The 13,932-nt window shown below is 40.8% G+C and overlaps 1 pseudogene; it reads right to left on the bottom strand.

Annotated features, from left to right (window-relative positions):
* Window positions 1–1,704: 1,704 nt before the first annotated feature.
* On the bottom strand, window positions 1,705–13,730 carry LOC133876696 (5'-3' exoribonuclease 3-like; annotated as a pseudogene).
* Between the last annotated feature and the right edge of the window lie 202 nt (window positions 13,731–13,932).

Here is a 13,932-nt window from a genome sequence, read left to right as displayed (position 1 = left end):
CAGAAAATAAAAGAGAATTTTGGTTTTCCACCTAGCCCAGGTTTGTTCTGCAACCAAAAATGATGAGCAAAAACACAAAGCTCAAACGTGGGAGACTTGAAATGGGCGGGACCCAGAAATGCAGAGAAATCTAAACGGTGAAAATGAAGAGAGAGAGAGAGAGAGAGAGAGAGAGAGAGCCACAAATGCGCCATTCTTCTCCTGTTCTTGATGCTGCAATTTTCTCTGCAAGCAAATCAGGAAACATCACGTGACTCACGTCTATCGTTTTGTCAGTAAAAAGCTGAAGCCAGCGTCAAATTTTATTTTTCACAAAAGCCCAACGTGGCTCAGCCAGATCAGTCTCCACGTCAGTTTGGAACCGTCTCTTTGGAAAAGATTCTGGGTCTGTAGCAATTCTGTTTGGTGAATAGTGATCTGGTTCTTGGAGGTTGGCATCCTCGAATTTGTCGTATCAGTTTTCCCTAATTTCATCAATACAATTTCTCAATTTCCATTCCATTTAAACCATAATTTTCCTTAACAATTAGTGAACAGTAATTACTCTGGTCCAATTGGTATTAGAGCCCTCGATACATAGCTTATGAAAACTCGATCCGCTACCATGGCCGAAGAAGCACAAAAACTGGAAGTCTTACAAGGTCAAATGATGCAGCTACAGGCAGAAATGGCTACCCGTGCAGAGATGACTCGTCTCCAAGTTGCTCAAGGTGAAACCCGTACTGAAATGCAGAATGCTCGTGCTGCGATTGATCAGCTCACCCAGCTCGTGAAGAATTTCATAGCTGACGGCTCCAGTCCAGCTAGGGGGCAAAAAAATTATGGGAAGCGGTTCCCTGATTCTCTCGTTGCTTCCAGCAGTGGGGGTGGTGGCTTCCCGGTTGGATCTCACACTGATGAGGGCATCAAACCAAAACCCTTCCGATTGGAGTTTCCACGTTTTGATGGTGATGACCCGAAGACATGGTGTTGTCGTGCAGAGCAGCAGTTCGACTTCTATGATACCCCAGATGCGCAGCGCTTATCCATCTCTGCATTGAACAAGGATAGTGGGCATTATCTTGTTCCCAAACATTTTTTATTTTCTTTTATCTTCTCTACTTGCTTTTGTCCAAGCATAAACATTTCTACATCTCATTAATTGATCTGTCAAACACCCGTCTACGTACCCACAACAACTTTATTACTCCTTGACAACATAACAATCAAAGTATCAAACAACACCCAAATGAACATCCGATCCAAAACTCAAATCCAACTCATTCTTCACAATATAACAATGAAGCTCCCTCCCATAATCCCATCTCCCACTATCATATCGCCACAAAGAGGCACGAAGATAATTATGAAGAGAAACAATGCAGAATGGGGTCCGTTGATAACTTGCATCTTACATTTTTAAGTAACATTTTGATGCTAACCGTTAAGAAATAAGCATCCTGACAACCACACCATCAATCATTTTACAGGCATGAAGAGCAACCTAGACCATTTTACAGGCACAAAAGGCCTCAGTTACAAATGTAGCAGCTTCGACTAGTCAGCACAGGAGTCTCGATCAGTAAAAAAAAAACATGAAACTAGAAAAGGTAAATGTTACAAATTAAGCACTAGATTAGCAGCATGTAATGACCCCCACATCACCATTGAATATCATTACACACAAACGTATAGGGCATGAGGCCAGTGATTTCAAATCTACATTCAGTAGTTACCACTTTCCTCGACAGAAGAATGTTGAACATGTCGGCTTCTGCCTCGGCCCTGCACAAAGTTGGTAGCTGCAGAACTGCGTTTCCAAGAGTAATTAGTCGGAGAAACGGTTGCACCATGCTGTCCCCTCCCTTGATAACTAGGAGTAGCACAAAATTTTACACCATTTCTAGGCGGCCAATGATTATTGTTCATCGACTGAGCTCTTCCATGTGGCCTGACCCGTTCATTTGAGTTCTGTTGGGCAAAAGAAGAGCTAGGTATATTGGAAGTAGTATTCACTTTACCTCTACCAGCGCCCCATCCATCACCAGCACCTTTATATATCACCTCAGAAGATGAGTCTGTATTAAATCTCCTGTGATAGCCTTCATGTATCACCTTAGAGGACCAGCTTGAAGCAGAATTCGGGCTACTATTATATGTTTGTCCACATCTTTCGTACTGCAATCTGCAACACTCGTCCATGTCACCCTTTTGCATCAACCAAATATAGGAACAAATAGAATAGGCACTGTAAATAGTAATCAAGAACTGAGATATCATACTTGTTGGAGGGTTTGTTGCCCTGGGATTCATGCCAGAGTTCTGTTTCCTTAATATCTCCATCGGTAATACTCTGCATACATAATGTTGTGGTTTTACTGTGAATGGTTTGTCTTTCTTTCTTTCTTTCTTTCTTTCTTTCTTTTTTTGGTAAAAATAAAATAAAATAAATGAAGTACCTTGTCTGGAAGGATAACACCATCAAGTAAGCGGGGAATAAGCACACCAACATCACGCATCTCAAAAGACACGCATCTGCAACAACAATAGAAGTGATATCAGAGGATACAAAAAAGAAAACAAGACAGAAAAAATGTGCTTTTAATGTTGTTTCCTTACAAGACATAGTTCTCTCCAATGCTGTTATGGACTTCCGAGTGAACAATTTCGGTATCCTCGTTAGAAAGATGAATAAAACCGGAAATACCATCACTGACAGGTAAAAAAAAAGAAGAAATAAAAATTTAATTGATCATTTCATTCGGTGGGGAATATTACATTTGTCAACAAGAATATTACAACAATGATAATAAATCTGAAGTTAAAAAAAGAAAACAGAGGGGCACGTGTTAAAAACTGAAGAAGAAAAGGTAACCTAGCACAAGAATCCACCCACCGTACCTCATACTGGTATCTATTTCAACCACTTTGTTTTGATCTGGGGAAAGAGACAAAAACAAAATCTGGGATGCCATCATGTGTGTGCTGCTCACGTATAACTGATCAACATTATTTCTGTTTCTCAGTGCTTCAACCCTCTATAAAAAAAAGATGGTAAAACGCTTCAAATCTATGTAGAAAATAAAGTTTGAAAAATTAATCAGGATAAAGTGTAATACCAGTAGACCCCTCTCTAATTCTTTAGTTTCAGATAGAAGGCATTCTTCCTCTATAAACGGGAGCTTGCAGATGCCCTTAAATTCGAAACAGAAAATAGAGCAAATCACCACTTGCTAAGTTGCAGGTGTCTTTTTAAGACATTATAAAAAGGCTTTACAAATTTATACTCATGACAAAATATAAGAAACATAAGCAGACCTGCCACATAAAACGTTTTCCATCTACATCGATATCAAAATCTAAGCATAAAAGAAAGATCAAAGTCAGTTTTTATATTAAATTCATTGGTTTTAATTATCGAACTCTAGAAATAAGACTTTACCAGTAGGATAAAAATCAATAATCTTGGATTCTGCATCTGTCATCAGAGCCTGGTAAGCTTTAGGAAGCGCATGGGCACTACATCGGAGCACATTCATTTAATTTATTTACCTATTTATGAAAAATACAACACAAACATACAACATGAAGGAGAGAACAGGAATGTCTGCTACCTTTGTGGGGGTAGTACAGCCAATAGTTGATCAAATGGTTTTAATGGAGAACCCTTTTGAAACTTTACATTGACCTGAGAAAGGCCCTTAAAATCTGACGCAAATGGTGAATAATGGTATGGATAAAACCTGTAGTAAGTTGCATTGCATCATTAAGTAGCACTGTAAAAGGGGAACTTTATGTTATAGAATTGTCTTACCATGACCATGACGGGACACCTGAAAAATAATACAGAAGAACCCACAATAGTCCTTCGGTGTACTTCTTTACCTTCAAGAAATCAAGCAACATAATTAAGTTAAAAATTTAAAGAGCAGAATTTAAACTCCTCTAAATGTAACTTTTAAAAATCACTTTTTTAAATCACAAATTTTTAAATCGTTATTTTTAAATCGTACTATTTAAAATTTCAAACTCAAACCCTTATTTGCTCACTATTATATATTACCTGCTCACTACTCTTATTATTTGCACACTATTCCTATTACTCTTATTATTATTATCACTACTCTGTTAGTATTACTACTCTTATTTAAAGAGAAAAAGCTACTTGCAGTTGAAATTATTTTGCAACTTGTCCTACATTATTTTATGTAGGGAAGGAGCTAGCGCAAAGGGTATTATTTAAACAGCTGGCTTGAGTACCATAGAACTAAAATTTCAGGGGCTTTAGTGAAACATCAATTATGTAATTAATCTTCAGCAACACTTATATCACTAATACACAATCAGATTACAATGAAATAGGGGTTGTTATAAAAGAAACTGCAAGAAAAAGTAGTTCATGGTAAGAGAAGCTCACTATTTCTTTTCTTAGGTTTCCAATATCCCCCCAGGTTTCTGCAGAAAATTTCTCTTTGTAGTATCTTTCCTTCCAGCCAGGAGTCCCCAATCTCACCTGTGCATGGGATTAACATAAACCATCAGGCATTTCTTAGAACAGACATGCATACGAGTCTTCTAAAGAGAACTCTCTAGGAACAAGAAAAAGCTTTAGAAGGCAGTGATTCGTACTTTGTCTAACCCCAAATGACCATTCTTAAAAAGGTCAGAGTTCTTGCAAAGATTAGATTTTAGCTTTTCTTTCAACTCTTTCGTATTTTTAACAATCTGCAACACCAAGAAGGAAAGTAAGAAACTAATGAAGAATAAGTAACCTATTAATAACCACATATATTTTTCTGTGCATATAAACAAATGGGACATCTATTAATAAAGATAAGTACATGATGTAAGAACTTGAAAATAGATGCAAAGAATGCTTGATATTATTCACAGTGAGTGTTACAATATTTATACACGGAATGCACAGAGATATGAACGTTGGAGACAATTTGTCGATAGCAGGAATGAGATTAAGTTTCCTTGTAGACTTGGGTTGCCATCTTGGTTTGCATGGTATTTGGCAGCAGCATGAGTTTCCTTGCAGAGTGCAGAATATACGGGATTGAGGTAGTTTCCTTGTTTAGGTGATTTGGTTCCTGTCGTGAGTGATTAGTGGGATTTGTCTTTCCTGATTGGATGATCTGATTTGGTCTTGATGATGCGATGGAGAGGTTGAGGAGATATTGTCTAACAGCCCCCTGCAAGCTAAAGGTGGTGCAGAGAGAACCTTGAGCTTGGTACGAAGAAGGCAGAACCGAGCGGAGGTCAAGCCCTTGGTGAAGATGTCGGCAAGCTAATCGTGTGTGGAGATGAATTTGACGAGGATGTCTTTGTTGACAACCTTTTCACGGATGAAGTGATAGTCGACTTCGACATGCTTGGTACGAGCGTGGTAGACAGGGTTTGAGGCGAGAGCAAGGGCGCCGATGTTGTCACACCAAATGGTCGGTGGAACAGAGAGAGAGATACGAAGGTCTTTGAGGAGCATGCGGAGCCAGTAGACCTCAGTGGTGACAGTAGCCAGGGCACGGTATTCGGCCTCCGTGCTTGAACGAGCGACAACGGGCTGCTTCTTGGCACACCAGGAGACAAGGCAAGGGCCGAGGAAGACGCCGAAGCCAGTGGTCGAGCGACGGCTATCTGGGTCGCCGGCCCAGTCGGCATCACAGAAGGCCTCAAGAGTGAGAGAGCCTTTGCTGAACTGAAGGCCATGATCCACGCTGCCTTTGAGATAGCGCAACACCCGTTTGGCGGCAATCCAGTGAGTGGATGATGGAGAGTGCATGAACTGGCATAACTGGTTGACGGAGTAGGCAATGTCTGAGCGAGTGATGGTGCAGTACTGCAGGGCACCCACCACCTGGCGATAAATGGTAGTGTCGGAGTCGGATAGTGGATCACCAGCAGAGGCCGAGAGCTTGGAGCCCGAGACAGTGGGGGCGGCATAAGGTTTGGCACCCGCCATTGAGGATTTGTGAAGGAGGTCAATGATGTACTTGGATTGCCGAATGTGGAGGCCATGGGAATCACAATGGGCCTGCCTGCCAAGAAAAAAACCGAGGTCGCCAAGATCCTTCATAGCAAACACGGACTGAAGCTTGGCGATGATGGAGTGCAAGGCAGCAGGATCAGTGCCAGTGAGGAGGATGTCATCTACATACACAAGGAGATACAAAGTAACATTAGAGTGAAAATAGGTAAAGAGAGAGGAGTCAACTGAGGATGAGTGAAAACCAATATCAAGGAGGGTTTGAAAGAGGCGAGTGAACCAGGCCCTGGGTGCCTGTTTGAGGCCATAGATGGCCTTATGTAGTCTGCAGACGTGGTGAGGGTGAGCAAGGTCCACAAAGCCACGGGGCTGCTCCATGAACACATCTTCGGTGAGGTGGCCGTGGAGGAACGCATTGGATACGTCAAGCTGCCGAATGCACCAATTGAAGTGAATAGCAATGGCGAGAACCACACGGATGGTAGTGGATTTGACGACAGGACTGAAGGTCTCAGTGAAGTCAATACCACTGCGTTGATCGAAGCCTTTTGCAACAAGGCGTGCTTTGAACCGCTCAACGGAGCCATCTTGCCGACGCTTAATTTTGTAGACCCACTTGTTGCGGACGATGTTGTGATGCCGGGGGCGAGGGCAGAGGGTCCAAGTGCCATTGGCAAGGAGGGCATCGAATTCTTGGCCCATAGCAGCACGCCAATCCGGGGAGGAGGCAGCTTGAGAGTAACAGGATGGCTCAGCAGGGGTGACGACAGTGGAAAGAGCCTTAAGGGGATGACGGGTGGAGTAATAGAGTTTATAATCCAAGAAGTCTTTGGGCTTGAGGGAATCGGTTCTGGAGCGGGTGACCATAGGGAGAGGATCAGGGGAAGGGGGAGGGGGGGCCGGAGGGGAGGAGGCCTGGAGGGGAACAGGATGGGAAGGAGGAGGTGGAGGCGAGACAACCTGGGTTGGGGAGGAAGGAGGGGAGCTGGGAGGAGGAGAGGGAGGAGCAGGTGGGGAGGCAGGGGAGGGATGAGCCAGTGAGGGAGCAGAGGTGGGGAGAGGGGAAGTGATGGTGGCCTGAAGGGCAGGAGGAATGGCATCAGCAGGGAGGAGGACAGGGCCAGAGGAAGGGGTAGCAGGGGAGATGGGAGAAGCTAGTTTGGCAGGGAAGGTGGATTCGTCGAACACCAAATGTCTGGTGATGAGGACCTTGTTGGAGATGGGGTCAAGACACCGATAGCCCTTGTATTGCATGCCATAGCCCAAGAAGATGCACCGTTTGCTGCGAAACATCAATTTGTTAGAAGTGTAAGGGCGTAATAGAGGATAACATAAACAACCAAAGGTGCGAAGTAATGAGTAATCGGGGGTTTGATTAAAGAGCATGAAGTAGGGAGAGCTATGCTGCAGAAGTGGTGTTGGCAGCCTGTTGATGAGGAAGGCAGCCGTGAGAAATGATTCAACCCAGTAGGTCTGAGGAAGTCCAGATTGTGCAAGCAGCGAGAGTCTCATTTCGACGACATGGCGATGCTTTCGTTCAGCTAGTCCGTTCTGTTGAGCTGTATATGGGCAGCTGATACGATGGAAAATTCCATTAGTTTCAAGAAAAGAAGTGAAGTGCTTAGAGAGAAACTCACCACCCCCATCGGACTGTAATTGTTTAATGCTGCAAGAGAATTGATTCTCCACTAAGGATTTAAACTTTAGGAAAGTAACATACACATCAGATTTAAGAGATAAAGGATATAACCAAGAATAGCGTGAATAATCATCAATAAAAATAACATAATAGCGAAAACCACTTAGAGATACAACTGGGGAGCACCAAACATCGGTGTGAATTAACTGCAAAGGTGCAGTAGATACACAAAGGGAAGAGGGAAATGGGAGTTGCTTGCTCTTAGCTAATTGACAAGACTCACACGCTTCTTTATTGGAGAAGGACCCAGTGAATGGTAAGTGATGTTTATTCAAAAGATCATGAACTATAGAAGAAGAAGGATGGCCAAGGCGGGAATACCAAACACTGACAGAGGTCTTCACACCAAGCAAGGCACTGAGCAGCCGAGTTTTGGGGAGAACAACCTTGGAGGTGTTGATGGGGTAAAGGCCTCCTTCACTCTTGCCCTCCAGAAGTGTTAGACCCGTGAGTTTGTCCTTAATAAAATAATGAGAGTCAGTTAGAATAAAAAAGCAGTGATTATCCTTGCAGAATTGATTAATGGACAAAAGATTTGCAAGGGCTTGAGGGCAGTGAAATATACGGGGCATATGTAACTTTGCTGTGGGTGTATTGAAAGTGAGAGAACCAGTGTTGGTGATTTGCAAACCTGAGCCATTGCCAACTGCAATGGTGTCGGATCCAGTGTAAGGCTCATGGATATTGAGATTCTCTAGAGCAGGTGTGAGGTGGTGATTAGAGCCACTGTCGGCATACCAGGTAGAGTCTTCTGGTTGGTCAGAGTTATGAGCCACCATGGCTGCAAGTTGGGCAGGAGGATGACGCCCCTGGTACGCGTAGTCCATCCGGTGGAAGCAGTCCAAGGCACGGTGGCTTGTCTTACCTCAAATCTGGCAAGGAGAGTACCGAGGAGCAGAGGTAGCATGGCGAGTGCTGGGACCGCGGGGAGAAAATTGTTGTGGTGGAGGAGTCCGGGATGTAGCCTGGACAGGCGCAGGGAAGCGCCGAGTGGTGGAGGGGCGAGAAGGGGGGCGATGCTTCCTTGGGGCAGAGGTGGAGGTTGACTTGTGTGAGAGCAGTGCAACAGAGGAGTCGGAGCCAATTGATTGTTGTTGATTGTCAATAAGTTGTTCAATGGATAGCAATTCGGTAAGGAAGTCCTCAACAGTGAGAGAGGAGTCCCTAGTGGCAAGGGAGAGAGAGACCACGAACGGATTAAAGGAGGGGTGTAGACCACCTAAGATGTAGGTGATGAGTTCATCGTCATCGATGGCCTTCCCCACGGTGGCAAGTTGATGAGCCAAAAGTTTGGCAAAGTTCACGTATTCGGCACAGGATTTGGAACCTTGTTGGAGGGTTTGCAATTGTCGACGAAGTTGGGCAATCCTGGTGCGAGATGGAGAGGCGAACTTGGTGGCCAGAAACTTCCAAACTTGATGAGAGGTCTGGAGACCATAGATGGTGGAGAGGACACTTTCAGCAAGTGTAATGTTTATCCAACTGAGGATAAATTGATCCTTCTTAACCCAAAGGGAAAAGGCAGGATTCACAGAGACTTCTTCCTTTTCAGCAGTGGAAGGAAGGTATTGAGGTGGGCACGGTTCGGATCTATCAACGATGCCCATGAGATCGTGGCTTTTCAGTATTGGAACAACTGTAAAAGACCAAGTGATATAATTTGGACCCTCGAGTTTGAGGGAAACCAAAGGAGTGAGGTTAGGGAACACATAGGTGGTAGCAGAAGAGGAGGATGCCATAGGATCGAAAAAAAAAGGCGTGAGCTTTAGGGTTGCTCTGATACCATGTAAGAACTTGAAAATAGATGCAAAGAATGCTTGATATTATTCACAGTGAGTGTTACAATATTTATACACGGAATGCACAGAGATATGAACGTTGGAGACAATCTGTCGATAGCAGGAATGAGATTAAGTTTTCTTGTAGACTTGGAGTTGCCATCTTGGTTTGCATGGTATTTGGCAGCAGCATGAGTTTCCTTGCAGAGTGCAGAATATACGGGATTGAGGTAGTTTCCTTGTTTAGGTGATTTGGTTCCTGTCGTGAGTGATTAGTGGGATTTGTCTTTCCTGATTGGATGATCTGATTTGGTCTTGATGATGCGATGGAGAGGTTGAGGAGATATTGTCTAACACATGATTGAGAGAAAAATATAAGAAACTACAACTAACACCTGAACAAGCCCTAGTTTCTCTTAATCAATTCAAAAGCAGAAGAATAAGTATATTCAATTCCTTTATCACATGTCAAAACACTTTTTCAAATAAAAGCCACCTCCAAAAAACAATAAGAAACCAAGCCATTTCTTTTTCTAATTTGAAAATTATGACTTACCTCGGAAGCATCGGCACTCCCATACCCACGTGATAATGTCGAACTTTCTGCTGAATCTCTGAAAGTTGGAGCTTTCTCACTGGATAATGAATGGAAATTGCTCCTTGTACCAATCAACGTTAACGTATCGCCAAATTCATTTTCATCTTGCTAGAAAGGCATGTTACATATTGAATCAGATCCATTAGTTTTGGAGTAGAATGCATGATACGTACGTTGGTGCTGATTGAAATATAATTGGAAAAAGAAAGTAAAAAAAAAAGTGACTCACATTATCTGAATACATGCAAAGGTTTCTAAGTTTACGCTCGCGAATTTCTGATCTTTTCTTGAAAATTTTCTCTTCATATGAGCCGACCAAAAGAATGAACTTCTCGACTCTGGACAGTTTTATATATCCTTTTCTTTTATCTTCAACAAGCTTTTGGACATCATGTAATTGGTAAAAGAATTAAGGTTAACAGTTGCAACCAGGATTTGAAAGAAGCAACAATGTGAGAGTTATATGTTACCCTGCTCATGTCAAGAAGATAGCCACCAAGGTTCTTGAACTCCTCCTTGTAAACAGTCATCAATAAATCGATAGCACCCTATAAGAAGGATTGTTACAAATAATCTTACTACAAAAATTAGTAATCCAAAATCTATATAAAATAGAATCACAAATCGAATTAATAAATGCACATGTATCACTCAAATTAGGTCTTCTTCTAAGACATCCATTTTTAATTCTTTTAGAGTAGTTTACTTTATATGCATTGCATCAAGAGTAATGGCATTAACAATTTAATTACTTTTCATATCACAATTAACAATTCGAAATATTTATTTCAAAAAATTGATGTTTAAAATTCCTAGTAGTCCACATGAATCTCAAGGGATGTCTTCTGGTGTAAATTAAAAAGGCTACAAGAAAGACCTCACGAATTTCTAAAGAAGGCATGTGGGGTAGGAAATCATTGCCCGCAAAAAAGCACAAGAAAATGAAGTCATCAACTATCCGCTCAAAATCGATCTTCACATTGGGTGGAGGTTCAGATATTTTCATGTCAAGCTCCAAATATTCCCTCAGAATCCATACATGTAGAAACTGCAAACGGAACAGAAACAAAAATGTACAAGGAGATTATCAATTATGAAAGCTTTTGGATAAATTAAAGGATTTTTAATTAGGTGAATCATGTTACCTCATATGGCTTTTTAATGAAAGATGCAGTTGCATTGACCCTGTTAGAAGATTTAGACCATCCTTCTTCTATGCAATTAATATCTTTAAACCATGCCCTTTGCTTCACTGAACTTCCATGGATTGGTTGACACTCTTGTTTTAGCACGTCCTGTATTCCAGATATATAGGAAGAAGTGAAGATTAAGAATACATGTGAAATGATACCATGATTAAATTCATCAATTCTTGTTAGTTTAAGAATTTAAGACAAGCGGTGATTATAACGTTGTATCAAAGCAGATGTCCTGGGTTTAAACCATTTCTTTGTCATTCAATTCACATTTTCAACTAAACATTTCACGTGTTGGGACTTATCTCTTAAGATGGAGTCTGATTCTGATATTTTAAGCAGCGCCAAACACTTAAACTTTAAAAACTTTTTTCTAGAAAATATTTTACATCAAAACAAACGGGCTTTAGTAAAAAAAAGAATAGAAAACTTGGGGAGATGACCGAATACGTCACTCAAGTTTGATACACATTACAATAATTGAAAATACAGGCCCCAAGTGGCCGGTAACAACTCAATCTTGCAACCCATATCACATGTCATTAAGGTATATTATATCTAAATTTACAACAATGATTCAAATTCACCTCTCTCAGAATTGAAAAATGAGCTTCATGTGTAGCTAAAGCAAGCATTATCAGATCAGCATCCTGCATGCAATATCATATCAAAATTAAGTGATGAAAAGTTAAAGGGGTACAAAAGGGAGAAGCTAGGAGGCATATATATATATAGCCTCCTAGCTTCTCAATGACAATTACAAACAACAGAAGCCAGCAGAGTTCTCATACCAGACCATAAAGGCAGTGCCTCGTATTTGGATTATATCCAGTACAAACGTTTCGCTGTTGTCGAATAAAAGACATTATCTTATGTTCTCCCTCACCAGGAACATTGGCATCAGAAATAATAACCTATTTAAAGGATCAAATGAATAATGACAGGATATATATATATATATATATATATGAGTGACATACTACAGAAAAACGTGATACTAAAATCATCGCTTAAATGATCAGCATTTTTAAAAAACACAAGTGCTGATCAATGACTTGTTTTATTGCTATGTATCCAGTTGCATGTATGACAGTAGTACACAAATAATAATAATCTACTATTATAAATTAATAGCATCTCTTCTAGTATGTTTTCTCTTATACGATTGTTATCTTGGTTTTAACGAAGTTAATTCTCAAAAAGAAGGCAGATATAGACCAAACCTTGATGTCCCTCCAGCCTGGATTACTGTTTATACGTGAAATAACATAGCTTCTGAGGGCCTCTGACAATTTGTACATAAATTCTGTGCCTGGAGTGATTATGTTGGAATCTGAAACTTCAGATTCATGTTTCGGAAGAACCAATTTTCCTTCCATTTCAAACTCTCCTCTTAGCCTCTCTTCCTCTGCTTCCTATATAGTAAACAACAGGAAGATAAAAGAAAACAATTATCTATCAAGCAGCAAGCAGAAATCTATGATGACACTCTGTTTGCTACGTAATATTTGCAGTTTTGTTCTGTGTTTATTCGTGTGCTCCTTTGTTCTGTTTCAGCTGTCTTGGCTGATTGCTCGTATTAGTCTCAATTGTTAAATGAAAGTTTCCTTATATTCATAAAAAAAAATAAATAAATAAATAAAAATAAAAATCTACATTGTTCAGACAGACTCAAGATGAGAGAAAACTCACAGATATTTCCCTGTCCTTAGCAGTCCGAAAACGCCTAGATCGTTGTTGATTCATTTTGGCTCGTGGAGCAACTCCATCTACGTTTTGAGGAAAATTTCAGAACGTGAAGTGATGAAGTTAAAGGCAAAGCATTTCCATGAGATTCAAACAAAACAGAGTCTCACCTATCGCCATATAAAGTATCTTCCGTGGTCTTACGATACTGAAAAGGTTGTCAACGTACTCAAAGATATTATTGAATACATCTTCCAACGTTTCTGGAGGGCAAGGCTGATGAACAAATTAAATATGACAATAAAACAAAGAAGTTATTTACTAGAAAGAAAACAAAAAATCTCTTTAACCTTATTTAAATTAAACAAAAATACAAAAATATACTATATATGTATATGTATATATATAACAAGCAGAATACAATACCAAAAAAAAAAAAAAAAGGCGAAAAAAGAACGAACATGATCATTGTCGGGGTGGAAGCAGGGGTGGATAATCCCATTCATATCGAGGTAGAGATTATCAAACTCTATGCCATTAGGGTTTGGCAAGGAGGTGTCGATGAAGTCTCCTTTATCTTCAGTAGCTTTAACGACAACGTTCGGGTACTTGTTTATCAACCACCGATAGAACGACGGCACACCCATGTGAGTTCTCTTTCTCTCTGGGAATAGCCCTTATGGTTCTTCCTATCTTTCTCCTTCTCTTTGCGTCGAATTATGGCAGAGAGAGCGAGTGGCTTATGTAGACAGAAGTAGAAGGGCCGTGTCAGAATTTGAACAGGAAAATCCAAGCGTCAGATGACGGCGAGGGAGACGAAGAGGCAGGTAGATAGATAGATTGCTCATGCCTCTTCACTTTGCATGGTTCGAGGGTGACAATATATTGTTTAAATTTTAAAATGATTACGGTGCTTTTATTTTTTGACCGCTATTTGATAGGATAAGGATCCCAAAATTGAAATTTCTGAAATTATGTAAATTAAGGTGTGAAAAATGTTATCTATT

Source organism: Alnus glutinosa, chromosome 9 (genome assembly GCF_958979055.1).
Source record: "Alnus glutinosa chromosome 9, dhAlnGlut1.1, whole genome shotgun sequence".
Classification (NCBI taxonomy): Eukaryota; Viridiplantae; Streptophyta; class Magnoliopsida; order Fagales; family Betulaceae; genus Alnus; species Alnus glutinosa.
Note: the sequence above shows the minus strand (reverse complement) of the source record. Positions and strands in the feature narration are given on the sequence as shown.